Source organism: Kogia breviceps, chromosome 5 (assembly GCF_026419965.1).
Source record: "Kogia breviceps isolate mKogBre1 chromosome 5, mKogBre1 haplotype 1, whole genome shotgun sequence".
NCBI lineage: Eukaryota > Metazoa > Chordata > Mammalia > Artiodactyla > Physeteridae > Kogia > Kogia breviceps.
In genome coordinates this window covers 9,643,875-9,661,915 of record NC_081314.1, presented here as the reverse complement: position 1 = coordinate 9,661,915, position 18,041 = coordinate 9,643,875, and the positions used below count along the sequence as shown (strand labels likewise).

Below are 18,041 nucleotides of genomic sequence, written 5' to 3'. Positions count from 1 at the left end.
TCTGGCTACTGGAGCCTGTTCCTGCCTCGCTGAGGGACAGGTCAGAAATACCAGAGAAATAACAATTTCCATCCAGAAGTACTCTGACAATAAATGATGGAAGTTGGATAATTATGGGCATGTCCTACATTGGTTCTCAAGGTTCCCAAGTAGAGTTAAGCTTCACTCAACCTACAGTGACAATTCTAAAAATAAGATACCTTTTTCTTCCCTATCTCATTTCCCCAATCTGTTACCAATGTTTTCTGAGCTCATCTCCCAAATAAACAACCAGTCCTCAAATGCTTCTCAATATTTGCTTCTGTAGTGATCCAAATAAGACAATGCAATAATAAAAATGTTCATGGGAACAGAGATGAGAGATCCCTTCCATCTAGAGATGATCATGTGAGACTTTCTGGACAAGATGAATGTTGGACTGAGTCTAAAGAGATGAGTAGGACGTAAAGAGCTATAAGGTTTAAGAATTTCATTCTAAGAAAAGGAGAGCCCATGAGAAAAACCACAAAAGTGAAGACTGTCTTAGTGATGTTTCAAAAGAACCAGATCAATTTTTAGCTTTAGAAAGATAAAATTGGGGACGAACAATGTAAGAAATTTGATTGAAGAGATGGTAAAATTGTTTGGGGATTAGAATTTTGGTGCGTTACTGTGTTGAAGGATAGAGATATAAGAGAGTAAAGGATGATTATGATAAAGCAATTCAGTGACCAACCATGGGATCTGGGCTGTATGGGATTAAACAAAGATCAGGAAGAGCTGATATACTAGGAGCAAAAAGCAATATCATATATAAATATACAAAAGGAATTGAAGAAGAGATTGATAAAGGGAAAACTAAAATACAGGAGGTCATGATCATGATCTATGATCAGAGTTCAAAACTGGTCATTAAAATTAGAAAAGTAGATAAGTTATGGATGATGATGTTGGCCAGGGTGAGAACTCAGGTGTAGAAGGCATGGGCTTGGAGAAATGACAGCAATCCGAAGGTCTGGTATTGGGTGGAATGTTCATTTTGAAAGGGTGTGAGCAAACAGGGTAGAGGAAAAAGTTTAAGTGTAGAGTTCATCAATGGACAAAAGAGGCAGAGAATGAGGGACAATAGATGGAGTATATCATGAGGTGGGACTTTTCTTTCTTCTTGATAACACGTGCTACAAAGAAGACATGATTTTTATGTAAGGTTGAAAGTATCAGGTTAAAGGTTGGTATTAGTAAGTGGGAGAAAATTTCTCTCTTTCCATGTTCCCAGTAAAGCCATAAAGAAAAGGAAGATGGAAATTTTAGTAAAAAGATAAAGAATGTTTGGGAATTTTCCTGATATTTTCTCAAAAAAAAATTTCTTGAGTCCCTACGGAGTGCATAACTCCATGCCAAGATTTGGGTAAACGGCTGAAAGATAATATAAATACATACACACCTTTCCTTATTTTAGAATGATTGTTATAAGTATGATATAGGAGACTACATGAACATGGATTTTAGAGGGCACAGTGAAAATGTACTTATTGCCAATATCATTAACCAAATAGTACTCTACATATGTAGTATTTAACATCTTTATGCTCTTTATTTATTCATTTTATCTCCCTCACCCCTCTTTTCCTTTCCTTCCTTCCTTCCTTCCTCTCTCTTTCTTTCTTTTTTCTTTCCTTCTTTCATCTATCACTGTCTACCTATCTAACCATGAGTCATCTCTCTCTTTATCCTGTCACCTGTTTTTCTTTGTTTTTTCTGTACATAGTTTCAATATTCCCCTCACTCATAATTATAGATTCCCATCATATCTGAAAGCTTTCTGTGTGTGTATTTAGTGAAAAGAATTAGGTACAACTAAGTAATTCAAGCAATTGTAATGTCATACATTACCATAAATAATTTAAAGAGTATTTTTACCTAGATCATTTAACTTAATCATTTAATGTACCTCACAAAATTGTTCCTCGGAGTTAAATAACCTGAAATTTGTACAGGTTATACGATTTGGCCTTACAGAAACAAGGTGTGATTCTGATCTTCCAAATATAAATTTAGAGCCCTAGCTTTTCTAAGACCTCAGTTAAAAGGCTTATGATGTACAGTCACTAAATATAGTCCATCCTATAAAGAAAGCTGGGCTTCATTTTTGCTCTTTGGGGAGGTACAAGGTAAAAAATATATACCTTCTCTGTCCCCTAAAGCCTCATAATTGCCTTGGGACTCTAGGAATGAATAATAACATCTCTATTACTGGAAGACTGAGGGGAAGAAGTGTACTTCCACTTTGCCCTGTACATCTTGAAAACATGTCATAGTATTTCTTTCGGTCTGCAAAATGACTGTAGGACAAAATAATACATGTTCCCCATGATGTCTTGAAATATCTAAACGAGACTTCATTTTCCCCAAGCTTCACTAAAAAATTGCATTTGCTTCAATTTCCCCAGTTACTATACTCACCTGCTTAAAAGGAAAAAAATATACTTTCATTTTTATTTTCTGTATATTTTTCCTCTGATCATGGGAAATCTTCAAAGAACAATTATCTTAATGGTTCACTAGGAGTTTTACAACAGTTGTTCTCAACCACTTGTGAAGGAAATTATTTACTCAATTTATAAATATTATAAACAATTTAAAGCATGTTTATTTTGCTGTCTTAGTATTAGCAATTTCCTTTTTCTCTCTGTAGCAGTATGATGGGTAAATTATAGGATAGTGTTTTTGTTACAAAGTGGGAAACAATATTGGGTACTTAAGTGACCTTTTTCAGATGCTATCCAGCACCACTGTATAATTCTCCTTTGCACTATGCCTATAATTTAATATTTGATGTAATCTGAATTTTTTGAAACTTAAGAGGTAAAAGTCATTCATCTATAAATTTTGTTAAACACTGCTAATATGTTTTGCTGCATCTAGTTAGGAGAGATTTAAAAGAAAGTGATTTGTGTTTGCATGTATCTAGAGTATGATCTATTCTTTTTTGGCACATTTTTCAGTTATATTATTGTACAAAATATTTATATTACATTAAAATAACTCAAGAATAACAAGAGCTCATTTAAAATTTGTATAAAAATTTCAGTACAGATATCATTTTAGGAACCGTTTCAATGTACTAGAACTAAGTATTTAAAATTAAGAAAAACTAAAGAAAAATGATGGCGGCAAGGGTCAGAGAGCTAAAATAGGAGTCGTGTTGTGAAATACAGCCATATTCAGGATATACGTTGAAGTAGATTACAGAAACAGGACAACAAAATGCTTTGTAGGATAATAGATTGGGTCCCAGGGTCCATAAAAGACTTTATTGTAACATTTTGTGAAATTAAGTAGTCTGTGGAGTAGAAGGTAGTACTGCATAAATGATAAGTTAATTCCTAGAATTTGATGGTTGTACAGTAGTCTTTAGAAACATACACTGAAATATTAAGAGGTACTTAGCATTTTGTCTCTAAGTTATCCTCAAATGGCTAGAAAAGAGAGATAGAGAGACAGAGGGAGAGGGAGAAGGAAGAAGATGAGGGGGTGACAGGGAGAGACAGAGACAGAGGGAGATGGTAAATAGAAGAATTTGACAATTGGTAAATCTCTTCTGTAAGTCTGAAATTACTTCTATATTAAAAACTGAAAGATGGTCCATATATTCTGGATGCTTGTATAGAACAGGCTTGAAAGATGGAGAAAAGGTTCTCCTATAAAGCAATTATAAATAAAGATAATTTCTCCCTTCAGAACATAGAGTAGGCAAGTTTAATGCCCATTATAAAATTGTTCTGTTTTCTGAAGCCAGAGTTTCTTTTCTGTAATAAAACCAACTGATAATGCATTTGCCATCTGGCTCTCTTTGTGTCACCCTCTAGGAACCAGAGCTCTGGTACAAAGAAACATCAGTAATCTAGCAACTGACATCGCTGTGTGTGATAATGTCCTTTGTTTCTGACCCAGGATTCTTGTGTATTCTGCCAGCATGTTGAAGCTCTGGTAAGCTAACTTTTCAGTTTGCAAGTGGGATAAAATCTCAGATACTTCACTGTTCCTAACAGATACAACTTTTATTAGTTAAAGTCTTCTTTATGTTCTTCAGACATTGAAATCAGTTCCATATGGAATTTACACTCAGCCTAGGTTAGAATTAAGTTTATCTATTTAGTGAGAACTGAGATCTTTATGATATTGACCTTTTATCTCTGAGAACATAGTATACCTTCCTACTTGGTTATGTGTTTTGGTGTCTTTTGTTGGAATTTTAAATTTTTCTTCATAAAGTCCTTGGAAATTTATTTTAAGTCCATTTTTTATACTTAAAATGTATGTGTTTGTGTGAGTATATTTGTGTTTAAGGAACATATAGTTGAGTACAGGCATACCTCATTTTATTATGCTTCACTTTATTGTACTTCACGGATATCACGTTTTTTACATATGGAAGGTTGTGGCAACCTCTGTCTAGCCAGTCTGTTGGCACCATTTTTCCTACAGCATTTGCTCACTATAGTGTCTCTGTATCACATTTTGGTAATTCTCTCAATATTTCAAACTTTTATATTATTATTATATTTGTTGTGGTGTTCTGTGATCAGTGATCTTTGATGTTACAATTGTAATTGTTTTGTGGTGACACAAACCACATCCACACAAAATGGCAAATTGAATCCATAAGTGTGTGTATTCTGACTGCTCAACGGAGAGGCCATTCCCTGTTTTCCTCCTTCTCCTCAGGCCTCCCTATTCCCCAAGACACAACAATATTGAAATTAAACCAGTGAATAACCCTGCAATGGCCTCTACATGTTCAAGGGACAGGAAGAGTTGCATGTCTCACACTTTAAATTAAAAGCCAGAATGATTAGGCTTACTGAGGGAGGTGTGTCAAAAGCTGAGATAAGCTAAAACCTAGGCCTCTTGTGCCAAATAGTTAGCCAAGTCATGATTGCACAGGAAAAGTTCTTGAAGGAAATTAAAAGCACTGCTCCAGTAAACACACTAATGATAAGCAAGTGAAACAGCCTTATTGCTGATATGGAGAAAGTTTTAGTGGTCTTAGGTGGAAAATCAAACCAACTACAACATTAAGCCAAAGCCTAATCCAGAGCAAGGCCCTAACTCTCCTCAATTCTCTTAAGGCTGAGAGAGGTGAATAAGCTGCAGAAGAAAAGTCTGAAGCTAGCAGAGGTTGATTCATGAGGTTTAAGGAAATAACCCATTTCCATAATATAAAAGTGCAAGATAGAGCAGTAGGTGCTGATGTGGAAGCTGCAACAAGTAATCCGGAAAATCTAGCTAAAATAATCCATGAAGGTGGCTACACTAAACAACAGATTTTCAATGTAGACAAAAGAGTCATCTGTTAGAAAAAGATGCCATCTAGGACTTTCATATCTAGAGAGGAGAAGTCAATGCCTGGCTTCAAAGCTTCAGATACAGGCTGATTCTCTTGCAGGCTAATGCAGCTGGTAACTTTAATTTGAAGCCAATGCTTGTTTACCATTCTGAAAATCTTAGGGCACTTAAGAATTATGTAAATCAACGCTGCCTGTGCTGTATAAATGGAACAAAAAAGCTTAGATTACAGCACATCTGTTTACGAAAGGTTTACCGAATATCTTAAGCCCACTGTTGATACCTACTGCTTAGAGAAAGAGATTTTTTTTCAAAATATTATTGCTCATTGACAAGGTGCCTGGTCACCCAAGAGCTCTGATGAAGATGTACAATGAGATTAATGTTGTTTTCATTCCTGATAACAAAACAGTCTGCAACCCATGGAATCAAGAAGTAATTTTGACCTTCAAATATTATTAGTTAAGAAATAACATTTTATAAGGCTATAGCAGCCATTGATAGTGATTCCTCTGATGGATCTGGTCAAAGTCAATTGAAAACCTTCTGGGACTTCCCTGGTGCCACAGTGGTTAAGAATCTGCCTGCCAATGCAGGGGACACAAGTTCTATCCCTGGTCCGGGAAGATCCCACATGCCATGGAGCAACTAAGCCTGTGTGCCGCAATTACTGAGCCTGCACTCTAGAGCCCATGTGCCACATTACTGAAGCCCACATGCCTAGAGCCCATGCTCTGCAACAAGAGAAGCCACTGCAATTAGAATCCCACGCACTGCAACAAAGAGTAGACCCCGCTCGCCATAACTAGATAAAGCCCATGCGCAGCAATGAAGACCCAAGGCAGCCAAAAATAAATAAATAAATAAATAAATAAATAAATAAATAAAATTTTAAAAAACCTTCTGGAAAGCATTCATCATTTTAGATGCCATTAAGAACATTTGTGATTCATGGGAAGAGGTCAAAATATCAACATTAACAAGAGTTTGGAAGAAGTTGATTTCATTCCTCATGGATGACTTTAAGGGGTTCAATACTTCAGTTGAGGATATAACTGCAGATATGACAAAAATAGAAAGTGAATCAGAATTAGAAGTGGAGCCTGAAGAGGTGACTGAATTGATGCAATCTCATGATAAAATTTTAATGGGTGAGGAGTTGCGTTTTACTGATGAGAAAAAAGTTGGTTTCTTTAGACGGAATCTACTGGTGAAGTTGCTATAAAGATGGTTAACATAATAACAAAGCATTTAGAATATTACATCAGCTTAGTTGATAAAGCAGTGGCAGAGTTTGACAGGATTGATTCCAATTTTGAAAGAAGTTCTACTGTGGGTGAAATGTTATCAACAACACTGCATGCTACAGAGAAATCGTTTGTGAAAGGAAGAGTCAATCAATTTGGCAAACTTCCGTGTTGCCTTATTTTAAGAAATCGCCACAGCCACCCCAACCTTCAGGAAACGGCACCTCGATCAGTCAGAAGCCATCAACATTGAGGCAAGATTACTACTTGCTGAAGTCTCAGATGATGGTTAGCCTTTTTTTTAGTATTGTACATACTCCTTTTTAGACAAAATGCTACCACACACTTAATAGACTACAGTATAGTGTAAACATAACTTTTCTGTGTACTGGGAAACCAAAAAATTTGTGTAACTTTCTTCACTGTGATATTTGCTTTATTGTGGTGATCTGGAACCAAACTTGCAATAACTCTGAGGTATGCCTGTGTTGTTTTATTATTCAGTTTAATAATATCTGACTTTGAGTTATTAAGTCCTTTCATATTTAATGCAGTTATAGGCATGTTTAACTATACATCTTCCATAAATTTTATAATTAGCCTACTTGTTTGTTACTTCTCTCCCCCTTTCTGCCTTCTTTTCAGTATTATATTTTTTGGTATTCCATTTTCTCTCCTATACTGAAATTTAGCTATGACTATAATATACTAATGCTTGCTCTAGAGATTAAAAAGATACCTTTAAATTATCCTGTTCTACCTTCAAATAATATTATAGTGTTCTACAAACAATGTAAGAACTTTACTACAATAATGTTTCAGCGAGTATGAATTCTTCCTCAACAACTCCAGTCTATAATAATTTATCATTCCTCTCTAAAGTTGTAGTCCTCATAATCATCTCTGTTAATTTGGTAGTTACTGTAGTTTCTTAGGATTGTTGCTTATTCTCTTTACATGTATATGCTCTGTCTCCCATCTAGATTGTAGAATCATGCAGGGTGAGGATTAGTCTTATATTTTTGTTATCTACAGTAACTTGAATAATGTTTTGCAAATAATTTGTCACAATAAATTATCTTGTTCTTACTTTTTATGATATGAAGATAATTTGAAGCATTTGCAAACATTTTCAAATAGTCCTCATAATTAGAAGATGTTTTAAAGTTAGCTGATATAATTTTAGAACAGCAGAATATTTATAATAACTCACATTAATAGATGAGTGATTATGTAAGGCCCTGTTTTTATATCTTTAAATTATTGTTATTATTTATGTAAAAATCACGTAAAATATTTTTATTTAAAATTTTCAGCTTAGAAAACTTAACTTATGACAGTACCAGCTTTGAAGATCATTGAGGAGAGGTGTTTTTTTTTTTTTTTGAGAGGTTTTACCTTATAATAAGTAATGAAAAAAACAAATGGAATTAGACCCTTTTCTCATACCATACACACATCAATTTATAGTCAATTAAGTTTTAAATATGAAAGACAAAATTACAAATTTGGCGGGAGAAAATGATGGTACTAAGTTTATAACCTCAAGATTGGAAAAGATCTTCTACATGAAACACAAAAATGCAACTAATAAAGGAACCAGCAAGAAGAATTAGGATATTTTATTCATCAATAGGTTCATTAAGAAAGTGAAAAGATCATTTCAAAATTGAATGTGTAGAATATAAAATGAAATGTCTGTAATGCAATATGGCACTCTTTATTGAAATTACACAACGCTCATTCAACAAACGTGATATCCAGTCAGTAGGCACTTAGATTGATGGCTTTACCTATTGTTTGCTGCCACTATCAAGTTTCATTGGTGCCCATGCCATAAATTTTAAGTATATGGAATATTATTCCTGACATATAACACAATTTATAGATATTTAAAGTATAATATTTTGTTTAAAAGTTAAGAAACAAAATAAATTTGGGGAATAAACATAATTTATATATATTAGAATCACATACCATATCCTGTTCTACATAGTTTACAGTAACACATGCATTATCATTGACATATATTAATCAAAGCGGGTACATATAGAGACTAAGGAAATAAAAATATAAATTGGAGATGAAAAACAAAAGTAAAGTAGAACCAAGATTTTTAAAATTCAGAGCCATGAAATTTGTCATGAACCACAGTGTATGATTAACTCATTTCTACATTTGAGTTCTTGTGTATGTTTGTACATTGAGATGTGTGTGTGTGACCTGTGTGAAGATTGTTTCTTCCATTAGTAATTTAGCACACACCATTATCAAGCCAGAGAGAAAAAATTTTTTTAGGCATGGAAAGTTTAATAACAGAAAACTGATTCAAAAGGGCAAATCTTGACTAATATTTATAAAAAGTAGTATCTAGTACTATCCACTAAAAATATAAAACAACTTTATACAGCACAACCAGAGAATTTCCACTCTTTTAATTGAATCAGTAAATATTTAAGCAGTCCCTCAAAGGGAAAACAAGCCAATCATTCATTTTGTTATCAGTTTGCATTCTTCTTAAGAGGAACTTTCCAATGTATAGTTGTAAATTTTGAAACAAAGTCCTATCATTTTAGCATCTAACACTTTGTTTGTGAGTTAACACTAAAGCAACTTGTGAAGGATTTTTCCTGCAGGACAATGCTTCCAGTTGTGAATCTTTAGAAAAACATATCACTTGCCGAGAAGCAGTGACTTTAAAAATAAGACTCATTGCTATGCATATTAGTGGACAACTTGCTGTTCCAGACATTCTAAAAGGAGTTATTCTGGCTCAAGCAGTAAATCAAGCCTGAATGTGAGAGTGAGCTTCCTCACTTAAATCATTATTATAGCGTAAGCGTTATATAAGCCATATTGGAGCTGTGGGGCCTGGTGCAATACATACGGAAAGCAGAAAGAATAAGTGCTGACAAGCTGCCACTCTATTTAACTTTCATTACTTTGCATCTAATCAACAACATTTGTATCAGATTAAAGCCATGGCCACACTCCCAAACCAGTCACATGGCAATGATTAAAATAATGAGGATTTTCAGTGATAAATCAATATATTTTATTCTCCTGGAAGTTCCTGTCATTTAGAAGCTGGAAATCTGGCTCTATGGTTCAGCTCTAGCTAAATGAATAAGGGTTATGATTTGCTACAAAATAGTTGTTTTAAAATTCGCTAGTGACCAGAACACTAAACTGTAATTATACTGGAGACAGTTTGTACTGCAAGTAATCGTTGTTTTCTAAAACCTCATTAATCTTTATCTTAGCTAATTGTAGCTTTGAATTTAGGTTGAGTATGCACATATTTTGGAGGCAAATGGAAATTATTGGGAAATTTAATGTAGACAGATTGAAACCCACTATCAATATAGAAAATCTAGACTACCCACTACCTAGCATCACTACCTTACCACCAATCCTGTGAGTTACTTTTCACCTGATTCCTCTCAACTTGTGCAGATCCAACCAAATTTCAACTATAATAATTGAAACAAAGCAGTTTTAACAAAAAGTATACATTAAGATTGCCACTAAAATAATACATATGCAGTGCATAATTATTTTCTTATTACTATTTTCAGATACAGGATCTAAGCTATTAAGTTTATCTTACTGTATGAGTATCAAACATTCTAGCTAAAATAATATATTTGTATATATAATTTGTTTAAAATCTATTTTATAATAGAATTTTGCTGTTTTAAATCCATTAGCTCTAGCAGATGGCTCTAAAGCATATCAACAAACAGAATCATAGTAAAAGAAATTCCATATACTTATTTGTTGCTGATAGGATTTAATTATGTGCTGCCAGTAGCTAGAATCTGGCAGTTAGAAAAGTTTCATTTGTCCTCTTGAAAAAAGGGTTGACTAAAGGCAAGTCACAAAAATCTCCTTTCTCTATTCAAACAAGAAATGCGGAAAAAAAAAGAGCAAAAATAGGTTAGATATATACACATAAAAATGTATATATGTATATATATGTATATATACATATATACTTAAACCATTATTATGCTGTAAGCATTATGTAAGCCATATGGAAGTATGGATCCTTGTAAAATACATCCTAGGAAGTATGCTAGAATTATGTCCATAAAAACATCAGGCAAACAAGGAAGGAGAAAATGCCTCCTTACTCAGACTGAAAAAAACAAAGCAACATATTTTGAGTATCCTATCCACATGAATGCTTTTCCCTCATGATTCTTTTTTTTTTTTTTTTTTTGTGGTACACGGGCCTCTCACTGTTGTGGCCTCTCCGGTTGCGGAGCACAGGCTCCGGACGCGCAGGCCCAGCGGCCATGGCTCACGGGCCCAGCCGCTCCGCGGCATGTGGGATCTTCCCGGACCGGGGCACGAACCCGTGTCCCCTGCATCGGCAGGCGGACTCTCAACCACTGCGCCACCAGGGAAGCCCTCATGATTCTTTTTATAAGGTGTTTAGTGAAATTTTGCTTAAATGTCCAAGGTCAGTTTGCCAACAAACCACCAGCTCCAGACTACTCCTACTTATCTCCAGTGCTTTCTCTAATACCTCCTTGAATCTTCAGTCTTAGAAAAAGAGGTGGTGCACTTTACCCAGCCTTTCAACTGCAAATCAGAGAAGACCAACAGGTCTTAGAAGATGAGGGAAGGAAGTCTAGAATTCACCCATTCTATAGTAGTGCAAATAGAAGTTCTATAATAATTCCACACATAAGTGTAAGTCAGAGGAAACAAGCAAATGACAACAAGAAGAAATGCCAAGAAAAACTATGGAATTCAAACAAACTTTAGACAGAGAGGAAGGAAAGAAGGAAAGTAAGAGGAAGGAAGGCAGGAAGGAAGAAACAAAGGAAGGAACAGAAATGAAAGAAAACAGGAAAAAAGGAGAAAGGGAGGGAGGGAGAGAAGGATGGAACGAGGGAGGGAGGGAGTGACTTCTTAATGACAAAATTAATAATGAAAGAGAAAAGAAACACAATTCTAAAGAAACAGTGACCCGAGTATATATTTTTCAGCAAGAACAATTATTTTCTGCCTTTTAAAATCAAAGTAAATATACTTTGAAAAGCAGTATATTTTACCTCCATGTTCTCTATATTACTACTCTGTATTCTGTCCTATGTATATTAGTTCCAATTTTAAAATAGTAATACAAAAATATCATTAATTTAATTATTAGTTTAAGATTTGTTCTTAGTGTATTTTCATACCATCTTTGTGTATGCCAGGCTTGCCACTTTGATTGAAACAGACTGTAAAGAAAATGCAGTACTACAGGTACCATAACTGGGGACAGTTTTGCATAATTATACATTTACTAAGTGTCTGATGAGAATATGTTTGCTCAATTTCTCTTAAGCGGTTTAAAGCATTTTATTCAGAGAATCATCTGATTTTTATTTTGCAATAAAGTGAGAGTGGGTAATGGTGAGAATTCCACTTTTTTTGGTTTTCAAAATATTTATTATTATTACCAGAATCAATTAAATAAAATGTTTTTTATATTGCTTATGTAGGTTTTCTACATAGTTCAAACTCCATTAATAGCCATATTATTGTTCCTGCTTCTGGGTTTATCTAAACTAAATTGCATGAAATGTGTTTTTATAATACTTTCTGCAGAATATATTTCAAAATAGATTTAAGGTGTAGAGCCCAGCAATTGAACAGCAGCATAAATAATTAAATAACTCATAGGTGTAGGTTGTTTCCCTTCAACTAGATGCCACAGACACTGAAGACGTGGCTCCCTTCCCCTGTTTCCCTTCCACACAATTTACAGTCTCAAGAAATGGGAGTACACACAGAAAATTAGTTAAATTCAAATTAATAACAGGATATGAGTGAAAAGGAAATGTGTTATTTTAGCATTAGGTAATCTTTCAGTTGTAGAGATTCAGTTGCAGAGAGATGAGAGATTGGTCCCTGCACAATAGAGATTGAGCCTCAAACATTTCTCAGGGTTTTGGAGGTTAGGGGGAGAGATTTGTATTTCAGGAGAAACAATAGGAGCAGGAGAATGGAAGTGATTCAATCATATGTGTACTTGGGTGTGAGGGATAAAGGAGGGAGAAGAAAATGACTAGAGACTGTGGTGACCAGATGTCATGTCGTGGGCCCTTGAAAATCAAGTGAAGTGTAGATTTGATGTAAAAGGACTGGGAATCACTGTAATATTGGGGCGTGAGCGATTTTATCCAGAACTGAAGATTTAGAGTGTAAATGTAACTGCTTCCCATAACACTTCTAACACATAATCATTCCAAAACGATTAAAATTGAGAAGAATATTAACAATTTTCCAGAAATAAATTTCAACGTATTATCTATTGAACCTGATCCAATACCTTCAAGTCAATAATCTTTTAAATATAAAGAGGTTTGTCTAGAGTTCTCTAATTGACTATCATCTTAGAACGGAACATAGCTTATAATATTTAGGTCCTTATTAGTAATGCATTACAATAAACCAGCTTTACACTTTTATGAGTAGTTTCTAAACATGCTAAAAGAGATAACCATAATAAAGGAAATAGAAATAACTGAACACTATGACAGCGTTTAAACATTCTTAAAACAATGATTATTAGTTAAAGATTGATGCAATAATCAGTTAAGTCCACTCACAAACAGAAAACCAAAGAAGTCAAATGCACAAAAACATTTGCAACTTGCCAGCTACTTGTATATCATCTCATGGCACCTTATCATCTTGTATCACCTTATTGTGCACATTTTGAGTGTAGAAAATGGAAACTCAAAGATTCGGTAGCTTACCAACGACCCCACTTACAAAACTGACTAACAAACCTGGAATATATATTCATGGCATTTCACATCTTAGAAAAGCTTTAAGGAAAATCACTGTTTAATGAGAGTACAGCAGAAGAGGCAATGAATTATAAACTCCTAAAATTAGCAAGGCATAGATTGAAAATTATTTCAAAAAGTATTATAGAAGTTATCTGATATGAAACACCTAGCAAACATGATACTTAAAAAGTCAAGAACAGTTAAAGCATTTGTGAATAAGACTATTATGAAGAAAAACTGCAATGTATTAGATGAATGATAAAATACGTACTCTCACCCTAGAAGGTAAGATAAAATCAATATAAAAGTGGAATTTCTCTTGACTGAAGTGAGGGAAAGGACTTTCATTAGGCTGCAGCATTTTTAAAATTCTGAAGAAAGGAAAAACAGAAAAGGAATTTGTCAAACCTACTCTCATAAGCTTTCAAAAACAACCAAACAGGAAATGACCTTGTGATTATATCTAATGTCTTAGATAAATATCAGCTACTGAAAAGACTTTTGTATTTAATACTTTTCCTCAACTATTTTATGTTAACTGAACATTTAATTCTGGCTAGGAAGTAAATGCTAATTTTTAACTGTTCATGTAAAAAAATTCATATGTAAACTTTAAAATGCAGAATATATTATAATTAAATTCATGTAGTCATTTACCTTTCAATTTCATGTGGAAAAATTATTCCTAATTTTAATATATATTTATTTTAATGTATATAATTTTCCATCTTAGATAGCTGTATTTGAACTTTCTAAAATTTACTAATAAGATTTAGGTAATCTACTTTGAGTTTAAGTAGGTGATGATTGGGCCAAGGTTGTAACTCTAACCCCTGTGTGGGATAAATAACTGGCAGTTATCCAATGATCACATGAAAATACATTATTCTCACCAGTAGACAGGGAATTCAAATTTAAAACCTGTTGTCACACCAGTCATCATGTATCAAGCAAATACTTTTAAAGAATGGCCTAGAGAGTGTAATGAAATATTAATTCTAATAAATTGCTCTTGGAAACGTGAATAGCTACATTCTTAAAAGTAATCTCAATATGTATTGAATTAACATTGCATGATGATCCAGCAATTTCACCTTGGAGGTCTATATTTAACTAAATGGCTATCCAAATTGAAATAAGCAGGTATGGGAATGATGTCATAAAAAACAAACCAAAAAACAAAAAACAAAAACCAATTCTATTCAAGGGAGAAAACCATGGCAAGGATATACACCAAAGAATTAACATAGGTTTGATAAAGGGATTGGTTAGAGGAAGATATAAAGAGAACTAAATTTCTATTGATTCATTCATTCTATATTTATTGAATTCCTACTCTCTCACAAATATCTTTTTAAGGGCTGATAATACAGCAGCAAACAAAATATGTAAAGTTATTGTCCATATGAAATTTACATTCTAGTACAGAAGACAGATGTTACATCAAAAAAATTAAGTATATAATGTCAGATAAGTGCTTTGAAGTAAATAAAGTTGTATGGAGCTGAAGAGTGAAAGGAGTATATTATTTTAGAATGAATGATTCTGAAAAACACAGCAGAGTAGCAATTTGAATGGAATGATTCATCTATTACTCATTTTCACATTTTTAATAACTTTAAATTGATCAAGTAACTAAAAATAAATTAGACCAAGGATACCACAGATTTCTAACCCAGCCAGCTAAATTGAAAAAAAAAAAAAAAAAAGGGACCAAGGCTATATTAATAGGCAAATTAGTGTATCTCAATTACTAGAAAAAGTGTAAAGGATATGAGTTATTAACCTGGGCTCCATGATCACTGTTAATGTTTTTGTTGTTTGTTTGTAATGATCTAGAATTGTCTAATTTAAAAAAAAAAAGAACTCTATTCTGTCTTAGACTTGTCAGTTCCTTTTGTAAAAGCTTTCTTGTTAGGCTCTCTGGAGCCCATTAAAGTAAACCTCATCTAACTCAAATACCTATACACATGGTATCTTCTTATGCATATGTTCCTGTGATGATCTGAAACATGAGTAGTCATAGTTGCATCATCTCACCTGGAGGCAAGGGCATGGATTAGATGACTCATCTCACAAAACTTGACTGAAATATGATTTTCTGAATGGATTGAAAAACAAAATTTTTATCTTTATTTATGTTAGCAAAGCTGTTGCTATTTTTGAAGAAGCCCCCAAACCTTCAAGATAAAAAAATCTGTAGGAGGTAGCTTGAAGGAATGTCCTTGAATATTTTGAAATCAAATCTCTTTCTCTAGCAGCCGGTAAGCCTCTTAGAACATGCTTGCAGTATTCAGAAAAACAGGATCTCAGCTGGCCCAGTATTCTTGGACTCAGAATATGAGTGTGTTACCTAGTAAGTTAAACACTTGTATATCATCTTACCACAAAGGACTGAAGTGGGGATGAAGGAGACATTTTGTAGGAATTCATGAAATTATGAAAAGTTAGATGTCAACAGAAGAAATTATTTATTATTATATATATTTTTTAGATTTTACTTCCTATATCAAATGCCATTATTTTTACTCAGTAGATACATTAGAATACTTTTTTTAGAATTCTCTAGATATTGTATATTACTTGAAGTTAATAGATTGAAAGAAAGAAGACCAAGGTCATGTCCTCAGTATACAAACACACACAAATAATCTCAAAATACATTAAATAACTCATTTTCTGTGTTTAACTTATAGGGTTTTCTATTTAAAGTGTGGTATTAGGAATGGAAATAAAGACTCAATGACATGATGTAACTTAAATTGTGTATTATGTTATATAATTACTGGAAAATATTGTTTTGAGGACCTTACAAACACTGTTGATTATCCCCTTGATTTAAAACAGGAATCAAAGCCCATATCCTAATAAATAGACCTTTGCAAAATAAGCAAAAAAATCCTAATTTTTTTTTTTTTTTTTTTTTTGGAGAAGGTAAAAAACGTTTCTTTGGAATTTTACTTTAAACAGAAGAACATTCTCTTTTCAGTACATTAAGCCTCAGGCCTTAACATTTATGCGGAGCCAGGGGAAATGCCTGTGTGCCCACAGAGGCTGAGTAGACTCACCTTAGATGAACATGTTTGACACAACTAAGTAGATCATTGTGATTAGTTATGAATTCAGCTATTTTTTATGATGATAAAATAGAAGTGGATTTGTTTGTATGGTTAGTTTCCCAGAGAAGTTTGTGGTTACTCTGCTTTGGGGAAGGAAAAATACTGAAATAGGTACTAAGAGGGAATACATATATCTGAAGACTCAAGTTATAATTCTGGGTGATAATGATTAGTTGTGTTTTAACAACTAAAATATGGAGATAAAGAAAGAAAAGTTATTGAGGCTCAATCTACTGGCATTCAGTTAACCTAATGACATTCTGTTATTTGACTTAAGTGATATCAATGACTGGGATAAAGTGAGATAAATAGAAAAGAACTTTAACTCATAAAATACATGTAGTAGAATAAATAATACATTTAGCTGATTTAAAGTTGCTAATCTATGATAATAGTTACAGTTACTCTAAAAGATGTTTTATTTTTCTATTACCTCAGGAAAAGAAAAAAAGTTAATGAATAGATTTTTTTAATTACCCAAGAAATAGAAAATAAATAACAAATAGGCATGCTTGTACCTGATAGTAACAAGAATTCTACTTTCAAGACACCAGCTGGTAGATGCAGATATAGTAGCATGGATATATATCTATAAATACAAAAATTAAATTAAATATATGTATGTTCACAGGTGTGCTCATTATACTGAGTGCTACAGAAGAAAATTCAATTGATGTGGTAGGTAAAAAAATGAAGAATACGTCTAATATTAAAATAAATTCACATCGAAAAGGATATAGAACTAAATTGTTTCAAAGGTGGTTATTAATAAATCAGATATAAAAAACAAAAAGGTGTATTTCAATGAAAGGTGATATGTATCACTAAAATAACAAACAGATATACTTAAAGAAGATAGTTTATAAATATTTTGCAAAGCAGTCATAAGATTATTGCTCTCATTGATTGTGTGTGTATCCTTTTGTCTGTATGTACTTATACACACAGGTAAATTAAATGTCTCATATTACAATATATGTGTATGCATGAATATATGTGTTTCTACCGACAAACATTAGAGATAAAATATAATTCATTTATATACAAATTTACATTACACATATATTTATAATACTTTCTAATATTTCTGCATGTCCTTGGAACTTCAGAATTTCTTAAAAAATATTCTTTAACTTTGGTTTTGAACTACTTTCTCTATACACAACCATAATTGTTAGTCATGTCTGTTAAGTAGGTATGTAATAGTCTGGACAAAGTATGATGTTAAGGTTTTCTTTTCTTCAAGCAACATTTGTATTATGTATTATCTTAAATTCCAGATTGTGTTAATGTTTTCTCTGAGTATATGAAAAAGCAGTTCCAAGATCCCTTGTGTGTCATTAAGTTTGTCTTTGACTGAAGAGGAATGATGAAAGTCACCTGTGATCTTTCTGCTTATGGATAGTAATTCTGTTACATCATACTGTAGATATTAAATTCTGACCATACAAATGAAGAGTGCAAGCAAAATATGTTATGTGATTCATTTATCTTTTTATTTATTTGTATTGAAGTGTAGTTGGTATACAATATTACATGAGTTACACATT

The 18,041-nt window shown here is 33.1% G+C and overlaps 1 long non-coding RNA gene across 1 annotated transcript in view; it reads left to right on the top strand.

Moving 5' to 3' along the window:
• Positions 1–18,041, top strand: part of LOC136794313 (uncharacterized) — a 374,854-nt gene that overhangs the window by 176,626 nt on the left and 180,187 nt on the right. The window contains exon 3 of the long non-coding RNA XR_010840898.1: positions 3,849–3,969. This is a non-coding gene — a long non-coding RNA (uncharacterized lncRNA). The remainder of the gene's footprint in view (positions 1–3,848; positions 3,970–18,041) is intronic.